General features: G+C 41.3%; 1 long non-coding RNA gene across 1 annotated transcript; it reads left to right on the plus strand.

The window, feature by feature from the left end:
• The first annotated feature begins 4454 nt into the window (after positions 1 to 4454).
• Positions 4455 to 6896, plus strand: LOC109428066 (uncharacterized). Its single transcript, XR_003899008.1, has 2 exons — positions 4455 to 4522; positions 6118 to 6896. It is a non-coding gene; the product is annotated as an uncharacterized LOC109428066 (long non-coding RNA).
• Positions 6897 to 6912: the final 16 nt, after the last annotated feature.

Below are 6912 nucleotides of genomic sequence, written 5' to 3' on the forward strand. Positions count from 1 at the left end.
CGGGAATTCCTTCGGAGATTCCTCCGGGAATTCCTTCGGAGATTCCTCCGGGAATTCCTTCGGAGATTCCTCCGGGAATTCCTTCGGAGATTCCTCCGGGAATTCCTTCGGAGATTCCTCCGGGAATTCCTTCGGAGATTCCTCCGGGAATTCCTTCGGAGATTCCTCCGGGAATTCCTTCGGAGATTCCTCCGGGAATTCCTTCGGAGATTCCTCCGGGAATTCCTTCGGAGATTCCTCCGGGAATTCCTTCGGAGATTCCTCCGGGAATTCCTTCGGAGATTCCTCCGGGAATTCCTTCGGAGATTCCTCCGGGAATTCCTTCGGAGATTCCTCCGGGAATTCCTTCGGAGATTCCTCCGGGAATTCCTTCGGAGATTCCTCCGGGAATTCCTTCGGAGATTCCTCCGGGAATTCCTTCGGAGATTCCTCCGGGAATTCCTTCGGAGATTCCTCCGGGAATTTCTTCGGAGATTCCTCCGGGAATTCCTTCGGAGATTCCTCCGGGAATTCCTTCGGAGATTCCTCCGGGAATTCCTTCGGAGATTCCTTCGGAGATTCCTCCGGAGATTCCTCCGGGAATTCCTTCGGAGATTCCTCCGGGAATTCCTTCGGAGATTCCTCCGGGAATTCCTTCGGAGATTCCTCCGGGAATTCCTTCGGAGATTCCTCCGGGAATTCCTTCGGAGATTCCTCCGGGAATTCCTTCGGAGATTCCTCCGGGAATTCCTTCGGAGATTCCTCCGGGAATTCCTTCGGAGATTCCTCCGGGAATTCCTTCGGAGATTCCTCCGGGAATTCCTTCGGAGATTCCTCCGGGAATTCCTTCGGAGATTCCTCCGGGAATTCCTTCGGAGATTCCTCCGGGAATTCCTTCGGAGATTCCTCCGAGAATTCCTTCTGAGATTCCTTCGGGAATTCATTTGGAGATTCCTCCGGGAATTTCTTCGGAGATTCCTCCGCGAATTTCTTCGGAGATTCCTCCGGGAATTCCTTCGGAGATTCCTCCGGGAATTCCTTCGGAGATTCCTCCGGGAATTCCTTCGGAGATTCCTCCGGGAATTCCTTCGGAGATTCCTCCGGGAATTCCTTCGGAGATTCCTTCGGGAATTCATTCGGAGATTCCTCCGGGAATTCCTTCGGAGATTCCTCCGGGAATTCCTTCGGAGATTCCTCCGGGAATTCCTGGAGGAATTTCCAGAGGAATTCCTGGAGGAATTTCCGGAGGAATTCCTGGAGTAATTTCCGGAGGAATTTCCGGAGGAATTCCTAGAGGAATTTCCGGAGGAATTCCTAGAGGAATTTCCGGAGGAAATCCTAGAGGAATTTCCGGAGGAATTCCTGGAGGAAATTCCGGAGGAGTTCCTGGAGGAAATTCCGGAGGAATTCCTGGAGGAATTTCCGGAGGAATATTTTAGCAATTTCCAGAGGAACTCCTGGATGAATTTTAGGAGCAATTTTCAGAGGAATTCCTGGAGGATTTGCCAGAGGAATTCCTGGAGGAATTTCCGGAGGAATTCCTGGAGGAATTTCCAGAGGAATTCCTGGAGGAATTTCCAGAAGAATTCCTGGAGGAATTTCCAGAGGAATTCCTGGAGGAATTTCCAGAGGAATTCCTGGAGGAATTTCCAGAGGAATGCCAGGAGGAATTTTCAGAGGAATTCCTGGCTGAATTTCCAGAGGAATTTCAGGAGGAATTTCCAGAATTCCTCGAAGGAATTCATAGAGGAATCCCCGAAAGGAATTTCTGGAGGTATCTTTGAAGGAATTTCTGTAGGAATCCCCGAAGAATTCCCCGGAGGATTTCCTGGAAGAATGCCCGGAGAAATCTCAACAGGAGTTTCTGAAAGAATGCCCGGAGGAATTTTCCAAGGAATTCCTGGAGGAATCTTTGGATTTATTCCTGGAGGAGTCTTTGGATGAATTCCTGGAGGGATCCCTGGAGAAATTAATGGAGGAATTTCTGGAGGAATCCGTGGAGGAATTCTCGTCAGCTGTCATGTCAAGGTTCTTCTTCTCCATATCCTCTTCTTCTTGCACCAAATCAATCCGTTGTCTTCAAAACACTTATTGTATTGACTGAAATTGAATAAATTGTGCGCTGAAGATACCAAATTGATTTGAGGCAATCGCACACTGCCATTTGGGGCTGTTCATAAACCACGTAGACTTTTAGGTGGGAGGGGGTTTCTAGCCAAAGTCTACGCTCCATACAAATTTTTAAATTTTTGTATGGACAAAAGTCTACGAGGGGGGAGGTGATAAAGTACACAATTTCATATTAGTGTGTAATCGATCTTTATATTTGTATCGCCCAATGTTATTTTCCTTTGCTTGCGCGCCAAGCGCTGTTCTTTCGTCATTAGTGAATTGGACTCAATAAGAGAAAGTTATCAATAAATGTTCGCGGTTTTATTTAATTAAATTCCGGTGTTTTTATTGTACGAAAGTAGTCCGCCCAATAGGAGGGGGAGTCTGAGATGGCCAAATTTTGGTCTACGTGGTTTATGAACAGTACCTTTACGTTTTCGCCCTCATGGATATACTGCAATATTCCAGTGGTGAACTAAATGAACTCAAAACTATTGACAATAACAGACATTTTCATTGATGTGCAAACGTTAATAGTAGTGCACAATTGCATTAAATCAATCTGGTGTCTTAAAAGTACCTATTCTGCATAGATCGAAAAAATAGTGCGCTGAAGACACCAACAGTTCAGTGGTGAACGTAATGCGCAATATTAGATTTCTACGATTTTCACCTTTGCTTGATAATTGTTTGATAATCGATACAATTTTGTTGCAGGCGATGGATCCGAAACGCGGTAAAAATTTCACGATGGCCGAGGATGAACAAATTTGCCGGTCTTGGCTGTGGATCTCAAAAGACCCAATCAAAGGCACGGACCAACAAAGGAGCGATTTTTGGAGTGCCGTCAAACTTAATGCAGAATCAGTCATGCCCTCATTGGGCAGCCGGACTAGCGATGGGCTCCGACAAAGATTTCAACATCTTAGTGCCCTTGTATCGAAATATGCTGGCTGTGTTAACTTCGTTAACAAATTAAAAGTGAGTGGAGCATCCGCAGAAGACCAAGCTCAAAAAGCCAGGGATATGTTTTTGAGCGATACCAAAACAAAAACATTTCGTATCCAGTCATGCTACGACATACTCAAAGACGAGCCGAAGTATAAGCTTCAGCAAGAAGCACGCCATCTTAAGAAGCGACAGCATGGAAACACCAGCGCACACAAGGGTACGTATTTCTATGAATACCGATCAATATTGTTCGTACAGTTGGATTTTTTGACACGCGAAAATCCATTTTTCTCCTAAACCGTGCGTCGCACGTACGTCGGTCATAGTGCGCTGGATAGAGGACCAGGTCCGCTATCCAGCGCACTATGTACGACGTTAGATTTGACGTATGGATTTGGAGAAAATTCGATTGTCGCGTGAGGGGAAACTTCATAAAAAAAACGGGGGGAAACGCATAAAAACCACCCCATTTTCAGCCCCCTCCACCTATGCCAAACTTTTTGTTTGAAACCTCTATTATTGTATAGATCATTCTGCTGACCCACTTCCTCCCCTCTTCAAAGCGTGACATTATTAATGAACGTTTGGGTACGTCCATAAATTACGTCACGCTTTGAGGGGGGCGGGGGGTCCAGCAAAGTGTGACGACCCATACAAAAATTTCAGAGGTCTCATACAAAAAGGGGGGAGGGGGTTGAAAATCGTTAATTTTTGCGTTACGTAATTTATGAACGCTCCCTTTTCCTATTGAGGCATCATATTGACATTCTATCTGCACAGACATTGGAGCGAAGCTCGGGCGAAATTTCCTTAAAAAAGCCTAAAAAGAAACGGTAAAACCCGTAACCCGCACCCAGAAGCAAAGCACCAAATTTTTGCGAGTAGTGTCTAGTGTTGCTGAAAATGAATGAAATCTGGAGCTCGATTTGAAAAGGTCGTATGTGCTTTTGTCGATTAAAAATTCGATCAGTTGGATTCGCTTATTATAGCAAAAATCGTTGAAATTGAACAAAGTTGATACATACAGCAGAATCATCACAAAGCAGGCTTTCCGTTACATCATTAAAAATCTCCAAAATATCTTCCCTATTGCTACAATAACTAAAATAAACTGATCGAATTTTATTTCGACAAATGTACATACGACCTATTCAAATCGAGCTCCAGAAATACTAGATGAAATGGTATATGAGAAGACTTTTATGAATTACATATACCAAATTTCATGTTCACATCGTAGACTTTCATGTTCACATCGTAGACTTTTGTCAACACAAAAAAAAAATATGGAGCATAGACTTTTGCCAGGTACCTCCAAGATACCTCCCTTGTCCATAGAAGTCTATGTGGTTTGTTTATGGGTGGCGAAGCGAAAATATCTTTAATTTTGTTACATATTTATTTTGTTACAGGAAATCACTAAAACTGAAATTTTTACCACTGACTTCAAGACTGACTGACTACGCTTAATGAAGAACACGTACGTATTAAACATGTAATATTTGTCAACATCCATAGAATACGAATGTCACTGTTTTTGTTTTTTTTTGTACTAACATGCTTAGTCCATTTGAGAGATTTAAACAATCTCTCAAGAAACATAGTAACTACATAGTTAAAACCATGTACCTTGGAACTTGAAGTCTCATTCAAATCAATAAGTAATAGACGTGTAAATAGCAGGATTATTTTAAACTTGTATGATATTTTAACTACAACAATTGCTGATTAATTGATTGATTTGTCTTTATTTCAGAGTCTTTCAGCCCTTGGCTACATAGAACGTATTTCAATTGCAACTTTTTTCAAAAATACAGATCCTATCCAATGAAACAACAAATATGACATCGACCACAAGTTTGTGACCTATTTAACCCTTGAGTAATCGCGCTGTTGTTTTACTTACGTTTACTTACGTTGTTTGTTTTACTTACGCTTAACCTCGCTTTTTTACTCAGCGTTAGGGTACGGCCAGAGTAGACGCATTACGATTTGACAGCTCCTTATTATCCAACCACGCGACTGATGAAAGGTGAAATATGATAGGCCAAACGTTTGGAATAACTTTAAAGTTTTTTGATAGCAAACTTCTGATCAGGAGTGTATCTTTCGAACGCATGCTTTCCCTACTAACACAAGTAGCTGCATTACAGCTTGCAGCAATCGCTTTTGGAAGAAGGTTTAATATATTTAACTTAATATAACTTTTATACAAGCAAAAATGTTAGTTAGGTTGTCACTTTGGTAAATATAACCCATTCTTTTTCTCAAGGGTATCCATTATTTGTGCCGTCACTGGCGTAGCCACGGGGGGGTTTTAGGGTTAAGCCCCCCACCTCCCCACCCCCCCCCCCCAGAGCCAAAATTTCTGGAACAAATTTCCAGTATAAAACGCTTTGTGATGAAAAAATTTTTCGAGTGCGCCGCTATTTTTAACCTACGGCTCAAATTCATTGTATATATTTACGAAATGTGAGTGTCAAATAAAAAAAATATATAAATATAACGAAAACCCCTCCCAGAGCAAATTTCTGGCTACGCCACTGTGTGCCGTTAACAAAATGAAAACATTCTGACAGTTCCTTACGAGGTTTTTCATTAGCGCGACAAAAAGTTGGAATCGCGACTACGAAGCGAATCGAGCACGCCAGCAAAAATTTAAAAAGTCTGGTGAAGAAGAATAACAAGAACCAAAAGAAGTTGTCTTGGTGGAACTCTGATTTAAACAGAATCTAGATCAAACATTTCATAAATTGAGCGATCAGCTGATCCGAAACGTCTCGTAAAATGACTTATTGGTTTCTTTTTATACCATGTGTACTGGGATCTTTACTAATGCACAATCATCTCTTCTTTTTGCACACCTGCTCACATTAAGTACGTATGGTCTAAATTTAATCTTATTTTGTGCTTGTTTGTTCATGTTTTGAATTGTTATGTGAAACTTGTCTATTATTGAGTATTTCGAATTAGGTATAAAGAGCATTTTTAAATGAACCAGATATTGTTTTTTTTTTACATTTTGCTTTGTTTTAAAATCATCTATTTATTGGAATTTTATCTTCTTTTTTACAGGTGAAGATTCAATTGAAGGAACTGAAGGTCATCCCAGTGATTTTATTGAATCCCCTAAATCGTCCACAAGCAAACAATCACCGAGGCCTATTGGTCAAAAACAAGCTAAAGCGGCTAAACGTGTCGAGGAACATCAATCTGCCATGAGTGATGTTCTTGAAGAACTGAAGATGAAAAACCGTGCCCTGCAAAGATTCACGGATGCGTTACAAAGAGCATCGGACATAAAAATAATGACAACTTCGTTCGAGGGATTGGATGAAACATCCAAACAACTTCTGATTCGAGAAAAGGAGCAACTACAAGCACGGTTGCAAAATAATGTTGAGAGCGAGCCTGATGATGAAGAACGTATTACTCTTCGACCGTTGGTCGATCTAGATGACAGCGACGGGAAAGATATTGAAAACGATGTAATTCAATCAGTTGATCCACTGGCGTGTGTTATTGGTGACGAAGAAGGTGTATGTGACGTTGAATATCTTAATGAATACCAACCTGAACATTAAATGTGTATGCATGCTGCATAAACGATTGCAAAGCAATTCATCACTGTCATAATGTCTATGTAATAAACCACACAATTAATGATAGATTTGGGACTACAAAAGTAAGTTTTACAGTATGCATACAAAATCTTTGTTTTATCTGAGTTCTGTATTTTTAAAATATGTATTAAGCAAATGCTTTTTTTTACTATAACGAATAAACAATCAGAGATTAAAAAACGAATCACAATCTAAGTCACGTTAGTGCTAATAAAAACTAAATTAAGGAGATTGAGGGACAAGATGG

Source organism: Aedes albopictus, chromosome 3 (genome assembly GCF_035046485.1).
Source record: "Aedes albopictus strain Foshan chromosome 3, AalbF5, whole genome shotgun sequence".
Lineage (NCBI taxonomy): Eukaryota > Metazoa > Arthropoda > Insecta > Diptera > Culicidae > Aedes > Aedes albopictus.